This window comes from Schistocerca americana, chromosome 6, assembly GCF_021461395.2.
Source record: "Schistocerca americana isolate TAMUIC-IGC-003095 chromosome 6, iqSchAmer2.1, whole genome shotgun sequence".
Taxonomy (NCBI): domain Eukaryota; kingdom Metazoa; phylum Arthropoda; class Insecta; order Orthoptera; family Acrididae; genus Schistocerca; species Schistocerca americana.
In genome coordinates this window covers 546,778,175-546,805,207 of record NC_060124.1, presented here as the reverse complement: position 1 = coordinate 546,805,207, position 27,033 = coordinate 546,778,175, and positions in this window count along the sequence as shown.

Sequence of the window (27,033 nt, the reverse complement as noted above, 5' to 3'; positions counted from 1 at the left end):
GAAATTACCACTGATACGATTCGCTGGTGCCATTGCTATCGTTGGTTGAAATGAATTACAGGATCTATTGAATGAAATGAATAGTGTTATGAGTACAGAATAGGTACTGAGAGTAAACTGAAGAGAGACGAAAATAATTAGAAGTAGAAGAGAAACAGAACAGCGAGAAAACATCACAACTTGGGATCAAGAAGTACACGAAGTTATGGAACTTTGTTATCTTGGAAGCAAAACGACCCATCAACCCATCTTGGACGAGGCAAGAAGGACATATAAAGCAGAGTAGCACAGGAAAAGGAGGCGTTCCTGGACAAAGAAATCAACTGGTAACAAACGTATGTCGTAAGTTGAGTACGAAATTAATGAGGATGTACGTTTGTAGCACCGCATGGTACAGAAGTGATTATTTCCTGTGAGGAAACCGAAAACGAAGAGAATCCAAGCGTTCGCGACGTGTGCGATAGAAGAATGTTGGAAAGTAGGTGGACTGATAAGTAATGAGGAAATTCACATCTACATCTATATCTACGCGATTACTCTGCTGTTCACAATGAAGTGCTTGGCAGAGGGTTCAGCGAACCACCTTCAGGCTGTCTCTATACCGTTCCACTCCCGAGCGGCACTCGGGAAAAACGAGCACTTAAATCTTTCTGTGCGAGCCCTGATTTCTCTTGTTTTATCGTCATGATCATTTGTCCCTATGTAAGTTAGTGCCAACAGAATGTTTTCGCAATCGGTGCAGAAAACTGGTGATTGAAATTTCGTGAGGAGATCCCGTCGCAACGAAGAACGCCTTTGTTTTAATAATTTTCATTTCAATTCATCATGTCTGGGCCACTATCTCCCCTATTTCGCGATAATACAAAACGAGCTGCCCTTCTTTGTACTTTTCCGATGTCATACGTCAGTACCACTTGATGCGGATGCCACACCGCACAGCAATACTCCAGAATATGGCGGACAAGCGTGATGTAAGCAATCTCTTCAGTACACCTTTTGCACCTTCCACGTGTTCTGCCAATGAATCGCAGTCTTTGGTTTGCTCTACCCACAATATTATCTATGTGATCGTTCCAATTTAGGTTATTTGTAGTTGCAGGCCCTAAGTGTTTAGTTGAATTTACAACCTTCAAATTCGTGTGACTTATATCGTAATCGAAATTTAGCTGATTTCTTTCAGTACTCAAGTGAATAACTTCACACTTTTCTTTATTCAGGGTCACTTTTCGCACCAGACAGATATCTTATCTAAATCATTTTGAAAGTCGCTTTGATCATCTGATAACTTTACAAGAGGTAAATGACAGCATCAACTGCAAACAGTCTAAGTAGGCTACTCAAATTGTCTCCTATGCGGTTAATATAGATCAGGAACAATAGAGGGCCTATAACACTTCCTTGTGGAACGCCGGATATTACTCCTGTTTTACTCGATGACTTTCCGTCTATTACTACGAACAGTGACCTTTCTGACAGGAAATTACGAATTCAGGCGCACAACTGAGGCGATACTCCGTAGGCAAGCAGTTTGGTTAGAAGACGCTTGTGAGGAACGGTGTCGAAAGCCTTCTGGAAATCTAAAAGTATGGAACCAATTGACATCCCCTATCGATAGCACTTATTACTTCATGAGTGTAAAGAGCTAGTAGTGTTTCAAAAGAACGATATTTTCTGAATCCGTGCTGACTATGTGTCAATAAATCGTTTTCTTTGAGGTACTTCATAATGTTCGAATACAGTATATGTTCCAAAACCCTACTCCAAATCGACGTTAGTGATATATGTCTGTAATTCAGCGGATTACTCCTACTCCCCTTTATGGGTATTGGTGTGACTTGAGGAATTTTCCAGTCTTTAGGTACGGATCTTCCTGTGAGCGAGTGGTTGTATATAATTGCTACATATGGTGCTATTTTATCAGCATACTCTGAGAGGAACCTGACTGGTATACAATCCGGACCGAAGGGCTTGCCTTTATTAAGTGATTTAAGCTGCTTTGTTTCACCGAGGATATCTACTTCTATGTTGCTCATCTTGTCAGTTGCTCTTGATTGAAACTCAGGAATATTTACTTCGTCTTCTTTGGTGAAGGAGTTTCGGAAAACCGTATTTATTAATCCTGCTTTAGTGGCACTATCATCAGTGACTTCACCGTTGTTTTCGCGCAGTGAAGGTATTGATTGCGTCATGCCACTGGTGTTCTTTATGTATGACCAGAATATCTTTTCGTTTTCTGCCAGATTTCGAGACATAATTTCGTTGTGGAAATTATTAAAAGCATCTCGCATTGAAGTAGGCGCCATATTTCGAACTTCTGTAAAACTTTGCCAATCTTGGGGACTTTTAGTTGTTTTAAATTTGGCATGCTTTTTTCGTTGCTTCTGCAATAACGATCTGACCCATTTTGTGTACCATGGGGGATCAATACCATCACTTATTATTTTACGTGGTGTATATCTCTTAATTGCTGTCGATACTATCTCTTTGAAAACATTCGCCACATTTTCTATACTGACACGATCAGATCGGAAGGAGTGAAGACTGTCTCTTCAAAAGGTGTTAGTGCATTTTTATCAGCTTTTTTAAACAGATATACTGTGCGTTTCTTTTTCTCCGCAAAATTGAGGAGGAAAGTAACATAAGGAAAACGACGTTTCGAGGCATAAGGAAACAAATTCCATGGTGCTAATACAACAAATAATTGAGAATATGTGCCGGATATGTTTCTCTGAGATGAAGAGATTGGTACAAGAGAAGAAATCGCGGTGAGCCTCCACAAACCAGTCAGTAGAATGATGGAAAATGGAAAAAGAAGATAACTGGTACGAGCTTAGGACTCCACGAGTTTTTTCAGTTTCAGTAAAAACTGCTGCATAAATTAAATTACTGAAATCAATACGATGTAAAAGGTTTAATCTTTAAAGTGGGCATGTTCGCTCTCAGTTCAACGAATATATCGGACCACAGCAACCTGTCGCTTGTACCTAATGGGAATGAAGAATTCAAAGCCGAGACGTACTATGACGTTATTACTAAAGTTTCATCCTACATCAGTTAAAATAATGCATTCTCAAAGTTTTAACGATTTTCAATGTTTTTACTGCCATGGACACAAATTATGGCAGCTCCTGAAGAAAAAAACTGCTTTTCGAGTTGTTTTGGAGTTCGCTAACGATTTTCGTGGAAAGAATTATTGAATTTAGCTCTACACCTGGTATATTAGTTCAGATTACGGTGACCAACAGATGAGAAAGCAAGCGGTGTTTTCGACACAATGTAGGAAAACAAAAACGAGTTCCTTTACGTCACTGAATACGAAAAATTGAAGGAGGGTAACTATTTAACAGCGTACGTCAGCTAGCAGATATTAGTAAAACAGAACCGCAAAAGAGATGTCGTGATGGTCAGCACGTTTCGTGACAATGCATTGCATGAAGTAAACGCAAATTTTTTTTGCATCTGTGGTAAATATATGAGACGCGTGGCTAGAAGTAGATCACAGTTGCAAAACTATCAAGTGGACAGGAGCAGCCTGAAAAAAGTTTTCAGACCATCACAGACGTTAAGTGCGGGGTTGTTTTCCAGTTATCTTGTATTAGGTGACCTTGACTGATAGTTGTGCATTTTATTATTCCACAAGTATTAAGACAAAAGTACCATAAACTGCTATTGTTTCCAAAAATAATTTTATTTTGCAGGTCTTAATAAAAAGAAGAAAGGTAGCAAATAGATTTAACCCTTCCCTATTACAGAAACTAATTCTTCAAGTCTAGTTAACGAGAAAACTGAAAATGGAATAGATCGACATAAGAAAAACAAAAGTGAAAAGTGGAAGATTTGGCGGAAACATATCCCATGAAGGAAAACTATAAACTGCTACTCGAAAAAGCAAGGCTTACAAATTACTTTAATGTTTTGAATCTCTGCATATTAGTCTAATTTATTAGACACAGTTCCTGAGTTTTCGTCAGTCAGTCAGTCGGCAGTTGATGGTTGGAGTGCTGACTCATTATCTGAGTATCCAGTTATGCTGGCAACTGATGTGATATATATAAGGATCATATCAACCTATACCACATCAACAACAGCCTGAAGATGGCACATTGAAGCGCTGAAACTGGTTGTAACAAAATAAAATAAAATCATAAGGACGGCTGTAGGTGTTTTATTTTGTCGCAATAGTAAACGGCCGTCTTCCCAGAGACCTCCTGCCAATAGCATGGACATACAAAAACAATATTCCGCATGTCGTTAGCCATGTGTCTACATCCTGTCCTCGGACATCCATTATGTATAATGGCGTTCGTTGGACACATTTTACTTTAAACTCGCTTGCCCGGTGTCGGCGGATAAACACGATACTACAGTGGCTACGTTATTCCGAATTACAGTGAAAAATTCCCTCGGACATGCATGCATGTCCTAAGGAACAGGCACTTCGACGACTACAGCCGTTATGAAATACAAGAAATTTATTCACAGTTGCGAATATGGACAACCATCAGCTGTATAATAGAATGACGACAGTGAAAGCCTCTGCCTGACCGGAACAAAAACCGGATTTCCGGCTTATCGCGAGCGGTCACCTTATCGTTTGACTATCCGATCAGAACTCATGGCCAGGCCCGAACTACGATAGATCGTGAGCCACATGTCTAAATCCTGTACCCGTACGTTAACTATGTACGCGGGTCAGTCAATAATTAAGGAGACAAAATGGTCTGGGGAAAAACTGTTAGTAGGGCAAGTTTGATACTTTCGTGGCTATGAGTTGGTATCATTAGGATGAGTCCTGATCTGCTGATGTATAAAAATTGTTTTGTTTATAACGCTAAAAATAAACTTTTTATTTTCTCCAGACCAATTTATCTGTTTTATCATTGAATGACCCTCGAATATTCCCATACAGAGGAGGCATTTTCCTAGAAAGACAGCTGCTCCGTGCTGGCGGATAAATGCAATACTGCAGTGCTTGTGTAATCCCCAATTACGATGCAAAGTTCCTTCGGACAAGCACGCATCCATGTCCGAAGATACACGAAATACATTTGCAGTATATTCTCGGCAACAAATAGGTTCAATGGCTGTCTGGACGTCAAGATGTACTCACATCAAATACTCGTTTCCTTATTGAAGCAGTACAATCTATTACAACCATGTAAACATGATCCCTTAATCGGAACAGCATTACGAGCTAATATAGGAAGAACGTAACGGGCTGCTGGTAATAAGCTCCTGATTCGGCTACATACCTAGCTGTAATAGAAATAATGAAAGTAGATCCATGGCACGATAGACAGAAGATATATACTTGCATAGCTCTGAGCCCACGTGATCCCATCGTTTGACAGAACCTTACAAACCACGAAATTGTCAGCGGAATTTGAGGGAAACTGTAACGTCTACATCTGCACTTAAGCTACATTATATTGTGTGGCAGAGGGTAGTTATGGTATATACATAACTTTTTAATAATCCTACCTGATAATGGTCCGACTGATGAACAATACTCAAAAAATTCCGAACGAGTCTTTTGAAAACCACTTCTCTTGTGGATAAGTTAGTTCCCTTCGGATTGTTCCAGGATATCTTAGATACTCCTCTGCTTCTCTATGACAATTTTTTAATTGGTCTTGCCTCTTTAGTCCATATATGACAGCTATTCTGAGGTATTTTCCGGTTGTTATTGTATCCAATATTTTATTGCCAAACTCGTAACCTATGCACGTGCAGGACATTACATTTATTTACTTGCAGTGTCAACTAGACCAATCGTGAACTGTTTGCATGTCTTCCCGCATTTCGATACGGTTGTCTGTTGTTGCAACCTTCCTGTAGACAACAGCTTCGTCTGACAACCGCCCCGGACAGCTTACGACGTTATCCTCTACGTCATTTACATACAGAGAATTGCAAACATTAATAGCCCTGTAGAGCTCCACTGGGCTACATCTATCGATTTTTTCCCTTTAAGTTACAGCTCTTATTACTGTTTGCTAGAACGTCCTGAAACCAGCCATTTGATCTGCTACTCGATAAGCTTTTATCAATGGCGTTTCGCGCAGATTTTTTTAGGGGATCACTGGAAGGTTGTCTACAAAGTTTCAAATGACTAAAACACATGGTTTAATAATTGTAAAAAAGAACTACTCTACGGAAATACATTTACTTTACGATTGACTTTGTCTCGAATAATCCATACTCCACTCATTAAGATCAGAGATTCTGTCAGTGAAGCATTCATTCAATTCATTGAATTCTACAATGCTGTTGACAATGACCTTCTCGATTGAGAGCGCTGCTACTGCTCTTAGCAGCTGCTGACTCACAGCACGAAGCAGAAAACCTTCAGGTCCGCGTCAGACGATGTCGCCGGTATGCTAACAGTCACTTTCAGGAGATTCGTTGTCTGACTACAATATTTCTGCAAATCATTTAAGAATAGGGATTCCAGAAATTTCTAAACGCATTCCTCGTGTTTGATATCAGAACTTTTGTTCTCAGTTTATTGCCTTCAAGGATGGGATTTATTTTGCAAGACGCCTGTAGCAATGTTTGCAGAAAGTGACCTGCGTACAACACACACTTTTCGGAATTAAATAAATTTGCAGCTACGACATATCTGGTAAATTAAAAGCTTTCGGCAACTTGAGTGACAATGTTATCCCACACAGCTTTCGAAAAAGCCGTTATTTAATTCATTTTCCTGTCCATATCTCTGTGCAAGCTGCAGCAGCTCTCTGCATGTGGAAATCATGTCAGATACGTTAGCTCGATTATATTATTGCAGTCTTCTACCCCTTGTTGTACACACAGTGGCTCAACTATTCATTTTTGTAATTGGCTGTACAATGCTGCATGATTGTAAATACAGACAACCAAAATTGAAATGCTGGTGCCTCCATTTCAGACGTTGCACTGTTGCTGAAATAATTATAGTGGTTTGTCGAAATGGAATCTCAGTTTTCTCCAGGCATTCTACAAGTCACTATTTTCATACACAACTTGCACAGTTCTTGATTTAAAATTCCACCTGGAGTAGGAAACATGGCAGACTTTCTTACTCAGTATATCAATTACACACTGTGAAGAATGTAGGAAAAACTAAGAATCTCACTAAAGTCTACGAAATATCTTGTAACGTCCCTATTTACCTCTCTGCATAGGTTAAAATCAGATCCTGCGTTTCGGCATAAAAGTGAACTACATAGACATGTTCAAAATGTTTATTCAGAAGAGTCTGTGCACCTGAAAGACTACCACTCGTGACACCTGTGCAATTGTAGCTCTGAGAAATAACTATACTCTGATTTCTCCAAGTGATTATCCTAAAGTTTTTGAACTCTGTTCGCGAGGTGTCTTGAATGTCAAAGACCTTGCTACAGATATCACGTTAGAGGAAACATATCTGACTGTTATGATAAAAAGTGAAATTGTTGAAATCTCATTGTCGTACCTGTGCTTACTGGTACAGAATCAGTGACAGCAATTTTCTTTTTTGCTCTGACATAGTAAACATCCATCATACAAGAAAAAATAAAATTTTGAGTACGTTTACATGTGCCTTTGAAAACAGCAGCCTTCTAAAGATGATCGTTACTTTCAGTATCATGTCCAGCAGTGAAACCTAAATGAAATCTAGATGACGTTGGGAAATTCCTGGATTTGATGAGTTCCTGCATCCATAATTTCCAAGAAGTGCAAGCTCAGAAACACAATAAACTACAACAGATCACAGAGTGTGTAACGATTTTGGCGAATCTGATCATTGTGCCTAGAACCTGTGTATCGGGAGAATGACTGATGCATGCACAGTGACAGATGGTCTGGAAGCGTGTTCATTCGGGTACGTAGTTCCAATTTTCATCCACCAGAGAACAGTAGTGCACAGACACATTCAAGAAACAGGTCAAGAGCACGTTTTTCGAATTATTCTGTTTATTTCCTGAAGCCCTTTTGTTTATTTATCTCTGTACAGTTTTGTATATGCTTTTAGTAGTGTCAGTGATGCGCGAATGTGGTCTAAAGTAAACATGTAGATCACTGCTCTACTGAAGGACGTTGTACGATGGGGAATTTTTTAACATAATATGTCAAGTCAGTTTATGGTAAAAGGAAAGCTAATTCGAGTGCAAATGAAAATAGTTAATAACTTAAAGTATAAACAAAATATCAGAATGCTAAATATTTATTTCGGGAAAAAGTACAGTTCGAAAGCATGTTATTTGTTGATTGGTTGGTCATGAAAAGCGCAGACTAACAAGAGAGAATAATGTTTTTCTATTGGCCTTAAAGAAAACTGACCAATCAGAACAGAGTATTCTTCGTTCCTCATTTCTCTTGGAGATACAGAAAGCTTTCAGCAGTCTAGAGTACTCGGAGCACAACATTTCAATGGTACGGTCGTTTGTCGAAAGAGCTCCGAAGTAAGTTATAATTTGCCGGTTATCGTTGTGCTACACTCCTCAAAAGTGCTTTAAGGTGAAGGCAATGTGCTTTTTAGAATGTACGGATTTTTAAGCAATTTACTGTATGAGAAAAGACAGTAATTCCTCGTGGCATATTGAGCAGATTGGTGACTAAAAACTTGCGTGCATTAGACACCGAAAACTTAATAGCATGGCGAGCATTTCCATTTAAGAACAATCCGTGCTTAGTGCTTAGTAGATTTCATGAAATACGTTAAGATAAACTTGCTAACGTGAATGAAAGTATTTTACGCATACTGTGTTAAGATTAGCACGGTGTTAGAAGTGTACGTATACAATATCAGTGATAAGAATATAGCAAAGTTTTGCCAGTACTTCCACCTTTCACTCGAAATTAAGACCTTTTCCCGATTCTTGAAATAGTTACGTAGTATGCTGCCCTGTGCGAATTGAAATACCGTAGGATTCTGCTCGGCTTTCATACCGCCGATCTGCTGCAGTGAGTTCACTGGTAGCTGCAGATAAAGGACGGAAGGAGCCGCGCCGCCGGAGTGTCTTCCCATTGGCTGCCTACAAGCTCTATCTAGTTGCTGTGTAAAACCACTTTCCCTAAAATGTTGTGATCTGGACAAATCCGTCTTTTTTTCTTTTTGTCTTCTGTGACAAATGTATGAAATCATCAACGCCTCATAACTAAGTACTTTTCTGTCATAGAGGGAGAAGAATGGATGATTTTAAATTTAAAATTTTTATGTACTGTAGTATTCTGTCAGATGAATATTTCTGTGGGATCCACTGCTCCGCTTGCCACAAGACGAACCGACGCTTGCTCGTACTTTGTTCACTAAACGAGAGTGCGACGGGGCGAAGTGAAGGAAAACAGCATTAACCTGGGTCTCGTTCTCTTCTGCTCTTATCTCTTATTGACGATGATATTGAACTGAATGTCTCTGGATGTCTGTTTGTGCAATCCGTAATGATTTTTGTAGAAAATCTTCCTCGATCTCGAACAAGGTCGTAATGCGTGATCATAAAACATGTTCCACATTTCCAGAACCGAAGGGAGTCAGTGATATAGGCCAATAACAATGTGTGTTTGTTGAAAACGCGGTTGACCTGCCCTTTTTTCCAGCCGCTTAGGTGCTTTCGTTGGCCAACTAACTACGAGAAGTTGCTGTTCAAAGAGGAGCTATGACCAGTACTCCATTCTTCGGCTGCGTATATTCCTGTGTGTGATTTCTGTCCTATAGGTACTAGAAATTTGCGTACAGTAAACGTATCCCATGGCTCACCACATGTAAGTTCTCATAGCTCTGCGTGGTAGTAAGGAACTGGTGCGATTGAAAGTGGGCATTAATGTTAAACTGGAAAAGTTAATTTGAGCTATTGCTTCTTGGATTATTCACTTGTTAGTAAGTTGGCAACACCAGGGATCGTTTCAAAAACAGCAGCATTTTGCAAAAAAAAAAAGAGGCTCTGAGCACAATGGGACTTAACTTCGGTGGTCATCAGTCCCCTAGAACACACATCCATGCCCGAGGCAGGATTCGAACTTGTGACCATAGCGGTAGCGCGGTTCCAGACTGTAGCTAATAGAACCGCTCAGCCACCCCAGCCGGCAGAATTTTGCACAAAAGCCTTCCGACAACATACACCCAAAGCGAAAACTATGGGAACGGCAAAACTGCATGCGTCTCGGAGGGACATATATTCCTCATCAGATGCCTCCCGTATTACAAGCATGGAGTTATCTACCGCCAACAGGATGAAACGGAAAAGTGTATCAACTGCAGAGGCTCATGGTTGTTTCAGTAGACAACATTCTGTCGGCATGATACAATCATCGTCAGTCACGGCAGTGCAGAACTGCAGTACTATGGCGTTAATTTAACGAGTAAAATAAACTGACTTGGGAAAGACAGAATGCAAGTGATGTGACAAAACAGTAATTGTCTCGACCTGAAACTATGATATCACCTGTCGGGCTTGAAATGTGACGTATTGGTGTTGTGGCGGGTGACGTCACACGTGTGCGGAGCGTTGGTTTGTCTTCGTTAGGGACGTTTGTATTGTCACCTTATGCTGTGTTTGTAGTCTATATTGGATATGTACATAGTGGTGCAAATTTTGATGGAATGAGCATGTTACTGGATCAACCAGTTTAGTTACTTAAGAGAAAGATGTGTTTACGGCGTTCTCTGCTTACGCTCCTAATCAACTAGAGTTTAAACGTTATCTTTGGTTGTCTTGGTAACGTGAGTACACAGTGATTACAACTTATGTGAACTTCGGCACATATTTTATCAAAGGTGGGCCAACCTGTAATGTAATGAAATTAATAACTTAGCGAATACTAATTGTAATATTACTGAAATAAGGAACGCTGATAGTTCGACAATAAAGAAAAACGAATGTCTTCAGAAGGTTATGGTAAATGAAGCCTGGTTATTCTAACGTAAAGTGTGAAGAATGTGATGTTAGTAATTGAAAGGAATGTACAAAGATGTAGCAGAACTAGTTGAGTTGGGTTGCCTTCAGAATGAAGTCGCTAGATCCAGTTTAGCGCGTAACAACTCACACAAAAAGTATTTACGAGTAATTTCAGGGATTTTGCAATTTTCTGTTGAGCTGTATTTGTGAACATATGTTACTGCATTTTGTCCATCTCGCAATTTAAACCTTTCTGTATCGGTATTGGAGTATTCGTTGTTGTTACCATATTTCGTTAACTTTCGCGGTATTTGCTACTTGTACTGGTATTACTTTTTCGCTCTCTATACTGATATATCTTTTTGTTTTCTGTATTAGTGTCTGGCTTTTAAGTTAGTTTATATTTATAGAGTGATATCTTCGATACCAGATGAATTTATCTAATTTGATGCTTTACTTTTGCATTTTCGATGCAGACCTCTGCATGCTATTCTTCATCGTATTCTTCCGGTTGTTTTGTTTTGTATACGCCAGTATTTTTGGGGCTCTGTAGCTTTTACATGAGAATATAACTCCCCAAATTCCCCTTCAGGCCCAATATTTATTATTTCGAATTTTTAAGTTTCTGAATTGATTTTTATATTTTGGTTTTATAGGAACTGTTGAATATGGCGTCCTAATCGCCATTTTTAAATCAAAGTTGTGTTGCATCTTGAGGCTAGTGATGATGTTATTTATCAAAGTGGACGGGTGTTATCGTAGGCTCTCGTCTTCCCCAATAATTCACCATACTTGAGACACAGTGCCGTACCCCCGGCCGCGAGAGTTCGCCCCTGTTTGGTCTTAGGAGGGGAGGGGCGCGCACAGCGCCGGCTGTCACCTCCACATGAAGTCACGTAATGCGTTTTTACGTCGCAGGCTGACAGTTATTGGACGGGTGAAGTAATTGCATCGGTTAAACGCTCGAGCGATGTGATGTGGTGCTGTAACGACATAACAACACAAGTTTTCGCCCCAGATGTAAGCATTCCCGTTATACAGTAGTAGGCAAGCATAAGTTCTCTACAGTCTGTAATTTCCTGCAGGCGATTTTATCGAGTGCGCTACTGCCAAGGCACCCATGTTGATTAGTTTGATTCTGTCTAGAGCGAAGATAACAGAATATCTTGTAGTAGTGAATCCTGTCGTAGGTGTTCTACAGATGAGCAGGATGAAGCCAGAGCATTGTCGACTTGGACTACTCTTACATGGGCTGAGTTACTTACGAGAGTGTATACTGTGGAAAGTCATTTTGACTTCTTATGGGAATTTTGTGCATTGTCACCGGGAGACGTGTGTGGAACTCTTTAAAAAACGACCAACGTTTATTTCCCGGTTTAATTATAGGACTATTCGACGAAATGTACGAAACTAGTACGATCAGGAAAAACACGTAGTTCGTTAGATGCCAACTGACGATACATCAGGGTATTATTTTGGTCCCGTCCTGGGTTAAAGAACACACGCTACTAGTCACTGTTATAGAAAGTTATCTAAGTACAATTACTGTTGGCGATTACTTTGATTTTGCAGTGTTATGTGTTATTTGATTGTTGTCAATTTTACAAAATGCAGTAGCTTTGTTTTCACAGTTTGGCTTAGGAGGCCAAAAGTTTCTTTGTGAGACGCTTACGGTTTCTCTGAGAGATAGCTACAGAGTATCCGACAATCGCAGAGGAAGAGTGCTCCAAGCTGCAACTGATTTGGAAATTATTGTATAGTGCGAAAAACTTTCACACTCGACAGCAAGGCCGGCCGGGGTGGCCGAGCGGTTCTAGGCGCTACAGTTGGAACCGAGCGACCGCTACGGTCGCAGTTTCAAATCCTGCCTCGGGCATGGTTGTGTGTGATGTCCTTAGGTTAGATAGGTTTAAGTAGTTCTAAGTTCCAGGGGACTGATGACCTTAGCAGTTAAGTCCCATAGTGCTGAGAGCCATTTGAACCATTTTTTTCGACATCAAGACGTCTCAACATTCCATTTATTGTGATGGAAACAGGAACTATTTGCAGGAAAAGTAGTTATATATGACCTAGTTAACGAATAATAACTTACTACGTGTACATAGTGTTGTTAAGTAAAAGTGCAACAGTATTAGCTACATGGGACCTTTTCAGATTCTAGTAAAATAATACAAATAAGTGTAGACATTCTGAAACTAAGACCGTATTTGAGCTCATAAATCCAACAAAGAAAGGTTCTTAATCAGCACTGGAGCGTTCTCATATAACGAGTTCTGACAGCTGCCATTTAACAACTTTGTGTCGAATTCACCTGGAACACCGAAAAAAGGGTAAAGTATTGTTATATAAATAACTACACCAGCAACACAGATGTTCAAAACTTTCACTAATTAGTAATTAAATTCAGGAGATTTATCGATTTGCCTTGTGTTAATCCCCACTTATGAGTTAACCATAACTTTGGTTTTATTTCAGATACTTCACTGCACATTCAAATGGCCGTAGTAACACTCTCATAGAATTTAAACTTTCGCTTAAGTTTTCTTCAGATTTCATTTTTATTTCGTTTCATTATCCTTCAGTTAATGTAAATCAACCGTTCACATATTTAGCTAACTTTTACATCTTCGGAATATGAGATACCTATTTTCGTCCATCCATTTAACAAATGGGTCGTCCAGTACCTTTAAATTGTATGGCTTTGTGCGCTGTGTTATATTAACGTCACCAGTTTCCACTTTTGATGTAACAGATCAGAGTGCTCCCAATAGGTTCGTCAACTCCCATGTAATGTTAGCAAACAGGGGAGATCGGTGAAGTTTTATTCCTAGCGGACCTGAATAAGCTAAATTGCATCAGCTTATCTGTTGTGGTGGCAATATATTTAGAAAATGCGTTAAAATGGTACATACCAGCAATCAACTGAACGAAATCACAAGAATAAACAAATTCAGGAGGTGTGTACCTAACTTTTTCGTAACTATTAGGATGTGAGTTATTGAAATGTACAAGTCACAGTGCTGTTCAAGGTAGAATGAAAGTGTGTGGAGTTGGAGACGATGTATGCTTGTATTCAGCAGTAGACGGTTATGCTATCACATTATTATGGAAAAAAAGATATTCCGGTCTGGCAGACCTTAAGCACAATGTAACCAAGAACATTCTGAAAGTTACTTAGAAAACTGTTACGAATACAATTCACATTACTATTCCATTATCGTACTGCATAACACCGAGACATCTTAAAAAGAAAAATTATTTGTTTCGCCTTATTTTGTTTCCATATCTATAAACTATCAAGTGCAGTACCGAACTACCTATTAATTTTACTTTATGTCACCTTATCCTAGTCTTTTGTGCTGTAGGCCGTGAGTTGTTACCTGCCATTTCCATTTCACTAAGCGTGCTTCTGTAATAAGCAGCATCTGAGTTTGTTTACATACCTACTACTTCATAAACAGATACACAGATAAGCCAGAAAGTTATGGCCGCCGATCTACTGTCGATATAAATCCGTTCAGGCGAGGAATGACTGCCAGTCAAACAAACGTACGGTGCATGTTGTATATCACAAGGGCAAGAGCGTGATGGAATGGAGTGTGTTGAGTGCTTCAATGAACACAGTCCCAATTTCCAGTTGATGTGTTGGCTCTCCCGTCTCGACACATCTAAACCCGATCGAAGACATCTGGGCATGTGGCGTCAGAGCTCGTGGCACCCCTCCCCGGAATTTACGGATTTAGGTGACTTGTGTGTGCAGATGTGATGCCAGCTCCGTCTAAGGGGTTCAAATGTTGATTACCTTTTAGTTCCTGCGTGTGTAGGGCCATATTACTTGTGGCTCACTGTGTTGAATAGTAGATGTCGGGATTATGGAGACTACTTTGTTGTCCTTAGGAGCAGTGATTTTGTAGTCACTCTAGTCTTTTGAGTGTTATCATTAATGTAATTGATTTTCCTACTCTTTTTAGAATTATAGCTAGTGTCAATGATATTTCTGTTAAACGTAGATGGCAAATGTTAATGTTGCACTAAACAGTTTCTTCCATTTCCATCGACGGAGAGGTAATGACAGATGCAGCTCGCATCGGGGACAGACTCGAACGAGTTTTATTCCGGAGAACCTTCCATTTGTTTCCATTAATCTACTATGAGGAACCACCGAAATGTAGTTCTTGTTGGTCGGAAGAGAATATGAACCACAGTCAACTCCAATGCGAGCCGTCTACATTACCACAACGCCGCCTGTTGCAAATAAAACAAATAACTAGACTTGTTATATTATCAATCCAAAGGTTTATTCGATTGGTAACTGTGGTTTCAAGTGGTATTGGCCGCGGTATCGCGGTCGCACATTTTAGCAGCCAGACGGTCTTCTCCAGACGTCGCGTTGGTGGTCACGCGTCAACACATTCAGCGTCTGGCATGGCGGCTCTCAAGAGCTGCGCGGTGTGATGTACAGACCTCCAAGATGAGCGCGGAGGACACCGGAGTGATTTGCGACAAATATAAATTTCAAAATTATAAACGTCGCCCTATTATGGTGAGTTGATATAACATCTGTAAAGGAAAGTGGTAAATTATCGTAGGACCACATGCTAATAAATGGTCAGTTTCTGTATCCATAGAAGGGATGTTTCTATCGCGCCAACTCAAGAACCCTAGAATACTAATTATCGGAAATATGAAAATTACCGACAGTGAATGTTTGCCTATTTACTCCTCCCGGAGTGTTATCTATTGTGGTGAATTGATCTACTAAATTATTGCATCAGATGGTAGATAGTTGTTACAAGGATCAGAATATTTGTGAGTTAGTCAATATCTCACGCAGACGCATGTATTATCCTCACCTGAACTATATTCATTATGGAACGGAGAGAATTGTGACTGTTGCTAAATCCATCCTTACCAAAATAGTAGAGTTTCTTAAAACAAGTTGTGTAAATGTTCAGTTCAAATTCGGAGAGCTTCAAGGATAAATATGGGACAGAAAGGTAAACGATCATGCAGCATAAGAAATGGGATTAAAATACCAAGTATAATCGTGGGAGGCTGAAGGTGAAACTTCGCTGAGAACTTGATAACTGTTATGGCCGGGAGTGGACATAGGAGAACGTTATCTGAAAGGCTCTCCGTCATCTGAAAGTGTAGGCAACGGTATTGTATGTACCATTGATTCTTGAGTTTAAGTATATCCTACCAACACTAGAGCTAAAAGATACGTATGCCGCGAAAGGATTTTGTATCTGATCAGAGTTTACAATTGGTATACAAGAACAGCAGACTATAGGTACCGAGAAAGTTTACGGGTAGACCATAGAATTTTGTAGCCATGGTGATATATCTAAACTGACACCATTTCAGTTATATTAAAAATCGTAGAAATATACTCGAATAATATCTTGAAGATTCCCCTTCTGAAGGGAGCTACCATGTGATCATGAAATGAGAAATACTCTTAGAAACCAAAATCAGTTGTCCTTTACACAGATCGAAGTACCACTCACCGTAACAGCACCGCCTTAATCCTCCTCCTGCAGTCGTCTCTGCAGCAACTCCACGAAAAAGGCGTCCAGTGTGAACTGACGCTCCTGTTGGAAAAGATCTTATTACTTTCATGTTATCTAACACGCGAAGTGATTCACAATTTGTGCTATTTCCTGTCATATACAAGTATAACGAATTGAAACATTTACCACAAATTCGCACGGTTCAGGTATCGAAATTAAGAATATAGTAATTCAATTTAGTATCCAACTAACACAATTCGTTTCACATCTCAGATACTATTAATACTAACAAGTAACTAATATCCCATTATCTTTAACATTTTTCTGGGCACGACTGGTTAATGATGTGCTTCTGAGGTTATGCCGTGTTGTTGTTCCCGCTTTACGGTCAACATTTCAGTAACTGACCGACCCATCTTCTTCAGGTCGTGTGACGTTCCCTGACTGGTATGAGTCCAAGCAGCGTGAACACATTAGTGCAAAGTTCGCAGCACATGAAGTTGATCGCTGGGACGTCCGTCGAAGTAATGTGCACAAAATGAACACAACAATTTGGCCTAATACCCGGAAGCAGACCAGTTTCTAGTATCATATTCGAGAGTAAGTATTCATGTAGTGATAAAACGATAAATTCACATTGAAACCAAATGCTACTATTCCTACTACTTTGTAATTTACACTCACCGAAACAGAAACGACTTCTTTCTCTTCCTGCAGCCGCTTCTGCATTATCTCCTCAAAAAACAAGTCCAGGGTGAACTGATGCTCCTGTAAGGAAAAGAACTTATTAGTTTGATTAGTCGTAGAGTATGCTTGGTAATTCAGAGATAGCGCTAGTTCTTTACATGTACATGTGTTACAAATTCTGCAATGTCGTCTTCAACCAGTCGATCGCGTTGGCAGCATATTTAGTGCGCCTCTTCCCCAGATTATTTTTCACCATAATTCTTTACAACTGGAGAGGGATGTTACCTTTCTCAAGCATCTCACATAGTTATTTGCTCAGTATTAACAAATAGCACACCCAATTTACCGGAGTGATAAATGGTTAGAATCAACTGTCCATGTCTGAGGTCAGTGTTAAGTTTAATGGGCTTCAATACAATTGTCAGAATTGTTTAAACAGCATTCAGGTTCGATTATCAACATTAGCTTACCTAATGCGACAAGTCCGGATATATTGTGGTAATAACACGGAGGAGAGGATCTAGGGCCAGTGGGATCCAGGGGAGAGGGCCAGCATAATGCAGCAAAGGAGTCCTGCAGGGAACATGGCGAGAGACACAGTGTGATGCTACCCTGTGGGTCACAGAATATACGACTCTGACATGCTAAAGGCTTTTTCTAAGGGCTTCATACTCATGCTAAACGACCACTATATCTGTGGCGCATGTAGTATTAGAATTCCTATAGTCCATATTTTACGGCGCTTTATCTTTTGATGCGAAGGCAGAAGTAAGTTTGGAAGAAGTCTCAAGCTCTTTGTTTTACTTGAAGTCAAGACCACTATGGCAAATTTTAAAAATTTTATGTAGGTCTGGAGATAAGCTCAAGTTTTAGAATGACGACTATTGTGAACTGTTGAGTGACTAGCACATCTCACTTCGCTCCAGTGATCAACAAATCCATCCATCCATCAGTGACATTCATTGCCGCCGGTATTTTGTATCTGATCACGATCCTGAAGAGCAGTATGCTAACCACATGCTCCTCCATACAGTGACGTCTATCGTCTGACGATGACGAGGCAGTCGATCGGTACCTTTGGAACTTCAGAGGAATGATTCGACGGAGTTAGGTAGTTAGGTGGTATTTTATATAATCGTCACAATCATCACTCGTGCAGAGATGCCTATCTAAGACGTGTTATTTGCAATGACGTGTCACATGGGATGTTTATAGCAAAAAAATATTCATTTACTGTAAATCGTGACAGTCTGTAATATCAACTGACCACGTAACGTACAATCAGTTAGCTCTCAGACTTTACTGCTTTGCGTGCTATGTCACTGCAATATAACGTGGCTCACCTCTACAGTACCCCGAACAGCGACCAAGTTGTTCTCCAGTCGCAGACCCTCGTCTTTCTCCCCTCCCAAACACCGGGAGAAAAACTTCTTCATGCGGCGGAACATTGCTGTAACGATAACAAACAGCACATTAGACATGACCAGACCGTGTCTACGAGTAAGTTTTGCAGCAATGTCTCACAACTCGATCGCAAGGAAAGCCTGTAGCCGTGACGACATGTCTGTAACCTTAGCTTTTGTAAAATAGCAACTGCTTGTATCAAAAACGACATGTACAGTCTATATAATTGATTGAGCTTATACATTTGTTACTAGTCAAGAATTAGTTACTTTAATTTTGTGTCAGTAATTCGTAGAGCATGAATCAAAACAATAATAGTTATTTGAAGTTTAGCAATCGCGTGTTCATTAGGTGGTACTTTTACTCTGAAGAGAATAAATTTGTTTTAATAGCAACTAGCTGAAGGCTTATCTATTAGACTAAATTTAATTAGCAAGTCATTACAATACTACAATAGTTTCAGATATACACCTGCTTCGCCGGCCGGTGTGGCCGTGCGGTTCTAGGCGCTTCAGTCTGTAACCGCGTGACCGCTACGATCACAGGTTCGAATCCTGCCTCGGACATGCATGTGTGTGATGTCCTTAGGTTAGTTAGGTTTAAGTAGTTCTAAGTTCTAGGGGACTGATGACCACCGATGTTAAGTCCCATAGTGCTCGGAGCCATTTGAACCATTTTTTATACAGCTACTTCAGATATTATAACTTCAGATTCTGTCAACTATTACAGCATGATATGCGGAATATCTTCCCCTGGGGCAGGAACAAGAATTTGTTTTTTATGTGTGTTGGTGGTAGGGTGAAGTTACTAAATAATAAACTACGCTACAATCTGATGGCTATACCTTCCGCGGTATATGACGAGAATACGATTTTTACTGCTATCCATATTACCGAGTCAGTATATTCTCTCAGGGCTGCACTGTCCCTTCTTTGTGTCAGTCATCGAGAACCCTACATCTAAATTACACTTCATTGCCATGTGAGCTAAACAGTAAAGTGTACGACGTAATAACTATATCTGTAGTTGACATTTACCCACCGGTTTCTACATGAAGAAAACTTAAAAATAGCTTATAAACAGCTAATAGGTTTAACATTCGACAGTGCTCCAAGTTATTAACTGTACTTCCTTAAGTGACAGGAAAAGATAATAATTTTGCTACAAATCAATGTCGACTCAGTATGACACTACACAGCCGGAACCTGTTTACGACTTTTCATTTTCACCGACGGCAGAAGATAAAAGCATGAACCAACGATAGGACATACCGTATGTATGTGTAATCGAAATGGAGAGTGATAGGTGACACCATTCTATTTGTGAAACTAAGCTATAAATTTGAGAATACATGATTCCAGCAGTTGAACATTGGCAAAAACTCAGTGAGGATATCTCTCTCTACAAGTCAAGCATTTTCGCAACTTTCTAAAGTTGCATTACATATTAAAAAAATGTACTGGAATGTAAATCAAGGACTGTTTTCCTTTTCCAATTCAGTTCCATTACTAGTAACATTTTGCGAAGTCACATCACACTATTTCGTAATGCTACAGTATTCTGATACTTCTCCACTACATACATAGTCATCTAAAAGCTTGTTCAAAGTTCTAATTGCAGATGTATACTGAAAATAAATACGTGACAAATCAATGGCTCTTGCCTCTTGGTGGGTATAGTCTATATACCTCGCTTCTGAAACAGAGCGTTCGCTTCATTCAAAGCTTCTAAAGCTCCCCAAGAACTTGTTCTCGAAACACAAAATCCAACACTATAAGGCCTGAATCAAAATTATAGAATCTTTTACTCAAGAACTCAAGAAACTAATTCGTTTCGATACTTCAACTACTCCAGAGAATACGGAAATCATTATTATGCAATGGTCCACCACAGTTAAGCTGATTTTTGTTAGCAAACCCTGCGATCAACATTAGGCAGCAACCTCGATAACTGCAGAGAACAACGTTGTACTGGAACGTCGATATCAATTTTTTAAACAAGAACTGTAATGAAAATTTTCAGTAATTTGAATCTATGTAAGACGAAATAATCACGTTATAGCACTGACAAATATGCAGCTGAATCTTGATTGCTGAAAACGTCCATACAGTTAATAAACTCCCAAGTGATCTAACAGTTAACAAAACTCAGAGATAGTGCTTTAATTTCCTTAAGCAACAGGGAAGTAAGAATCTCATATTATGGTGACAAGTCAATTCTGTATTACTCTACACAGTTGTAACCAGTTTCCAACGTGTTTACTTCTTCGCAGACGGAAGATAAGTCTAGCAGTGTAACCCTGCAGCGATCATAGGCAATATGTAAGTGTAATCGACGAAACAGGAAGGTCGGTTACACTGTTTTCTTGTGAAAGTAAAAATTAATGTATCTAGAGACCGCTCCGAGTCTACCACAACAATCACAGATAAATTTTACTAACAGTCCGATTATATTATTGGAGAAGGCGATAACGAGATAGACTATTACGGTCGAAAACAAAAATAAAAAATATTTTGTAGCGGCGGCGTTGTGCAGCTTTAATGAAAGTTAACAACTGTATTGTGCAATAGACAGCTACGACGGTACGTTTCATTAGGGACCATCGAATTTGGTCTAACATCAGACCATAATCGATCCCGAAAACCTTCTCAGCTATGCTTTCACGTATATTGCAATAGCAGTTATCAAACGTAGATAGCTTGACCATTGGTATTATCTGTATAGACATTACATTGGTAAAAATGTCTATGAAGTTAAATGGACGTAATGGACATGGCAAGTTAATGTCAATCACGGAACACTGTACATCCGGAATTGCTATTCCTTTTACGCAAGTTTATAGTTGAGATCGTTTTTAAGCTTGATGATGGTCTGATCTTCGACCGAAACATACATTCTCTCATAAAATGTATCGTTATAGCTGTGATTGCATAATGCAGTTCTTTCGAAGAGCATATAAAATGAAAGTAACGTCACTGCTGCAGAAACTGACTGGGCAGAAACAAAATGTAAAAGTTTATAAAGCTAAGATCAATATAACGAAAAAATCGAATAATATCTTACACAAATTCCTCTAGAATAAACTCAACGGAAATATAACGAAAACACAAAATTTGATTCCAATAATTCGCTTAATCTACACAGATTGAACGAAGACAAGGATACCAATCACACATCCACGAAATAACAACATAATAGAATAATAACATGCACAAATTCTTCCAGAATCAACCAAAAGAAAATGTATGCTGCACCTATATAGCCCTAACAAAGACAGCAATACCACACACATCCACATAAAACGACATAATCGATCAATAACACACTGGAACTATTCCATAATAAACCAAAAAACTGTAAACCCCCAAACAAAAAAAAAGAAAAGACGCACAAGAAAACTCCATATAACTACGACTTTATCGAAAAATAACACACACAAATTCCTCAAGAACAAACAGAACGAAAATAAATTCAAAAATTTGGTATCACACTGCAAACGAACGTTAACAGGTCAAAAAGTTCCATAGAACAAAAAGAATCATACATCACAAGCGCGAGACACTGGCAACAACAATAAGAACCCTACAAAACAATCGATTTCATATACGCTACCCCTCAGCGGCGTCACATTCGAAAAAAACAGCCAACTATTAATAAGTTAAAAAATTATGACTAACATTACTACTCGTTCCTCTCAGGACAACTTCTACAATGTACTTAGGTTCACGGCTAACAGCACCATAGACAATTCTCCCATATTACAAAAATAGCTAAAGAATTGCAACAATCAACATGATAAAAATTATCATTAATCACTTCACTCACAAAAATTTATCTTCTGCTCTTAAGGTACTGCCTAACCTCACCATCGTATATCGTGCGAAATACAGAAAAAAACAGTTAAATATACGTCAGAAAAAAAAGAAACATTAATCGCTAATAGTTTCTCCATTGATAATATAACCTGTGGCTTCAAGTTACCCCCTCCCCCCAATAAACAACACCATCGTATATCACGACACATTTGCAATAAAGAGCATATTTTACAAACTTTGTAAAATACAATAGTAACTAACACAAACACAGATAGCATTTAATAACAGACCGCTTACACGCTCTGTAACGTAAAGTCATGACGTCAAGAGGACGTCATGGGTGAAACCACATGGATAGAAAAGAAAGAGCACTTGACAAAGTTGTCACTGTTGAACTAAGCTGTTAATTTGCGAATACGTGATGAAAGCACATAAACTTAAAAAATTAAGTGTAGAGGTTTAACTCTACAAGTAACCACCTGACGTTTGAAACCCCATAAAAAATTAAAACGAAATGCTATTTCACGTTATTACTGTTAAGAACTTCATATTCCGTAATCACACCACACTCCTCCACATGCTTCAATTTTCCAGTACTTCTCCACTAATATACATTCATTTATTAGCTTTTAAGATATTCTCACTCGAGATGACTGTGTATACTCAATAAATATACAAAGGTAAACTAATAGCTCATACCTACTGCGGGTACGATGCAGCTGGCCTCTGAAGCCGGCGTTCGCTTCGCTGAGAGCTTCTAAAGCTCCTAAAGAACTTTAAAATGTTTCCCTAGATGTGCTCGAAACACAAAATACAACACTGCAAGACTTAATTCACAACAGAAGCTTCGTACACTCAATAACTCGCAGAACGAATTCGTATGAATACTTCGAGTACTCTAGAGAATACGGAAGTAATTGCTAGGCAACGGTCCACAATGGTTCAAGAGACATGGCATTGTTGTTACCATTCACTGTGATGAACATTAAGTAGCAACCCCGGTAACTACAGAGCACATCACTATATAGAGACGTCGATATCCATGGTTAAATAAGAACAGCATTTAAATTTTAAACAATTTAAATCTATGTAAGACGAAATAACCATGTTTTGGGATCGAAAGATATCCAGAAGTATCTAAATGATGAAACCGCCCGAATAGCCTATAGATTCCCATTGGAATTCTTATTTAGCAGTTCGAGGTGCGTGAGAAGAGTAATGAGACTGACAATACTCTGAGGGATCTGGCCGCGCTGTGTTGTTCTACTGCTGTAAAGAACGGTTTGCAATCTCTTCTAGTTGCTGAGTACGCCGTCACATGGTTTTTGAAAGCGCCATCGGGGAAGTTGTGTTTTTGTTGCGTGTTGTAAAAGGGGAAAAGTGTAATTTAGAACAATGTTATGCCATCAAGTGTTAAACTTGGGGCACCAGCGAGAGTGATCCTCTCAGAATTGAAACAACCCTATGGGGAACATTCCTTATTAGTAGTCCAAGTTTCTGTGTGGCACAAATCATTTCTGGAAGGCCGAGAACACGTTGAAGATGGACCTCGTTCAGGGTATACCTTCAGCTTATAAAATCGACGAAAACGTCGAACGTATGCGTTCTCTTGTGACATCAGACCCGTGTGTAAAAATAAAGGTGATGGATGACATGGTTAAACATTTTCAGCATGCATCAAATTTGCATCGGAGTTTTGCACGTGCGAAAGATTTATGCCAAACGGTGCCATAAAACCTCACAACTGAGCAGGAGGAGAATGGAAGAAACGTGTGCGCTGTCCTCTTGCGAGAATTGCCCATGGCCACGAATGGTTCAGTTGCATAATCACAGGTTATGCATCCTGAATTTCAAAGTACGATCCTGAGACCAAGTGGCAGAGTGAGGAGTGGAACACTGTGGAATCTCCTCGACTGAAATGAGCTCGAATCATGAAGTCAAAGGCCGAAGCAAAACTGATTTGCTGTTATGACAGATTTGCTTTTTTCCATACAGATTTGTTCATCCAGGACAAACCGTCAAACAGCTGTGTTACAACGATGTCCTGGAAAAGCTCGGGAAAGAGGTGAATCGCCGGCCTGAGTGGCAGTGCGGTTCTAGGCGCTACAGTCTGGAACCGGGCGACCGCTACGGTCGCAGGTTCGAATCCTGCCTGGGTCATGGATGTGTGTGACGCCCTTAGGTTAGTCAGGTTTAAGTAGTTCTACGTTCTAGGCGACTGATGACCTCAGAAGATAAGTCACATAGTGCTCAGAGCCATTTTTGAAAGGGGTGAATCGAGTAAGATCAAACATTGCAGATTGGACGGCGCATCATGATAACGCCCCATGCCACATGGCCACTTCCATCACGGATTTTTTGACTTCAAAAGGCATTCCTGTTGTTCCACAGACCCCCCCCCCCCCCCCCCCATTCACAGAATCATGGTAACTGTGACTTGTTTTTTTTCCAATTTTGGAAGATGTCTTAAAAGGATTTCATTTTGGGACTCTGGAGAATATTTAAGAGCATATGACCGACATGGGAAATGCCCTACCAGTTGAAGGCTTTCTACGCTTCTACCGATACCGAGGAACAACGACTTCGCCGGCCTATAGCTGCCGATGGGAACTAATTTGCAGGAGACATTATTGTCGTTTGAAAGAAATAAGACCTTGGTATATTAGAAATCAGTCTCACTGCTTTTCTCACACGCCTCCTACTCCAAGATATTGATTCACATATCTTGCGTATTAGAAGAGAAACACTCTTTTGTTAAGCTGCCAGCTTCCCTCGATACGATGCAATGCACTTGCCAGGAGTTCCAAAATAAATTTTTCTTCACACACGGAAAAAAATTCCAGCAACACTAATCTCCAGCATCGCAGGGAGTACGTGTGCGTAATTCATAAGAGAGAAAGATAGCTTACACCATCATCATTGTGGAACTAAGCATTTAATTTGATAATACATGATGCATGGGCACGAACTTCGCCAAAAACAAAGTACAGAAATCTGCCTCTACAAGTAAACATCCAACCTTTGAAACTGCATAAAAAAGTAAGACAATGTTCTATTTCACACTGCATACCGTTAATAGCGGCATGTTCTGAGATGATACCACACTCCAGCACCCGCATCAATTTTCCAGTAATTCTCCGCTATATACTCAGCCATTAACAAGTTTATACGATATTCTGTATGACAAATAAGTAGGTGGTAGTTAAACCAACGGCTCATACCTCTTGCAGCACAACGCAGCTCGCCTCTGAAGCTGGGCGTTCGCTTTGCTGAAAGCTTCTAAAGCTCCTCAAGAACTTTACAATGTTTCGCTAGATGTGCTCCAAACACAAAATGCAAGACTGCAATACTTAATTCACAACTGAAGCTCCTTACATTCAATAACTCGCAGAACGAATTCGTATGGATACTTCGAGTACTCCAAAGAATACGGAAGTAATTGCTACTCAACGGTCCACAACGGTTTACGTGAGATGGCATTGTTGTTTACATACCCAATATCCTACCCTGGCAGCTGAGTGGTCAGCGCGACGAAAGTCATTCCTAAGAACCCGAGTTCGATTCACGAATGTGGCTGGCGATTTTCTCCGCTCAGGGACTGGGTGTTGCGTTGCCCTTATCATCGTTATTTCATTCCCATGGACACGCAAGTCGCCGAACTGGCGTCAACTCAAAAGACTTGCACCAGTCGAATGGGAGGCCCTAGCCAGACGGCATTTCCATTTTATCAGTAAACCGAAATCCCAGTAAAACAATAACGTTTAGCAACGTGGATGTAAATGTTAGACAACCACTGAAACAAAATTTTATATAAGCCAATTGTACATTTCAACTTTTCATAAAATAGCATCGAAGCATAACGACGTCGAATGCTGATGCCCTCGATCCCGCTTTAAGTCATGTATTGAACTGTTATGTCACGCGTAAAAATTGATCCCTTCAGCGCATGTGACTTCCACCAGATTCGACGTCCGTTTGTGTGATTCCACTAATTGTTTCCTAGTGTAGTGATTTTCTATATTGAAACCTGGTTGTCAAGGGAAGGCCGTAATCATTTACTATTGGTTGCCTTTAACAGTTACACACATTTATTATTAAAGAAGTAGTTCCAGACTCAACATTAAATTCAAAAATACCACGCCTTATTAATGAAGGCATAAACGACAGTGTAAATAATAGTGTTTTCAGTGCGTTACAATTTAGCAAATCACCATAAAATCGTGATACTGATAACGTTTGAAAAGAAAAAAACAAGGCACTGTGATGATGACTGAAGGCCTTACACTCCAAGAAAGACAGTAAATTAAGAATGTTTAAGAACTCGCTGCAATTACATCCTACAGGTATTGAAATATTAAAAGTAATAGCCCACAAAGGCTTACTGCTAACACAGAAATATCGAATTAATTTTTCACAGCAAATGACCACAATCATGACTGAAGGCCTTACACGCCAGGAACGGCAATTATATAAAAAATTTAGAAACCTACTGTGAAACAGCAAATAAAAGCAAAGGTTAAGTAAAAGAAACAAGCAATTGACCACGAAACAGGTGAAATAATATGATGGTAATCTTGTAACACAAAGGAGGGTGGAAACCTACAAACAGCACCAACGCAAGCACCAGCACGGCTCATATACCCTTCGATTAATCTCCTCATCGCGAAAATGGAAGACTTGCCAATGGGACGCATCACATGTCTCATACATATTTTTATTGCCCTCGTCCATGTTTTTACTACTTTGCCAATACAA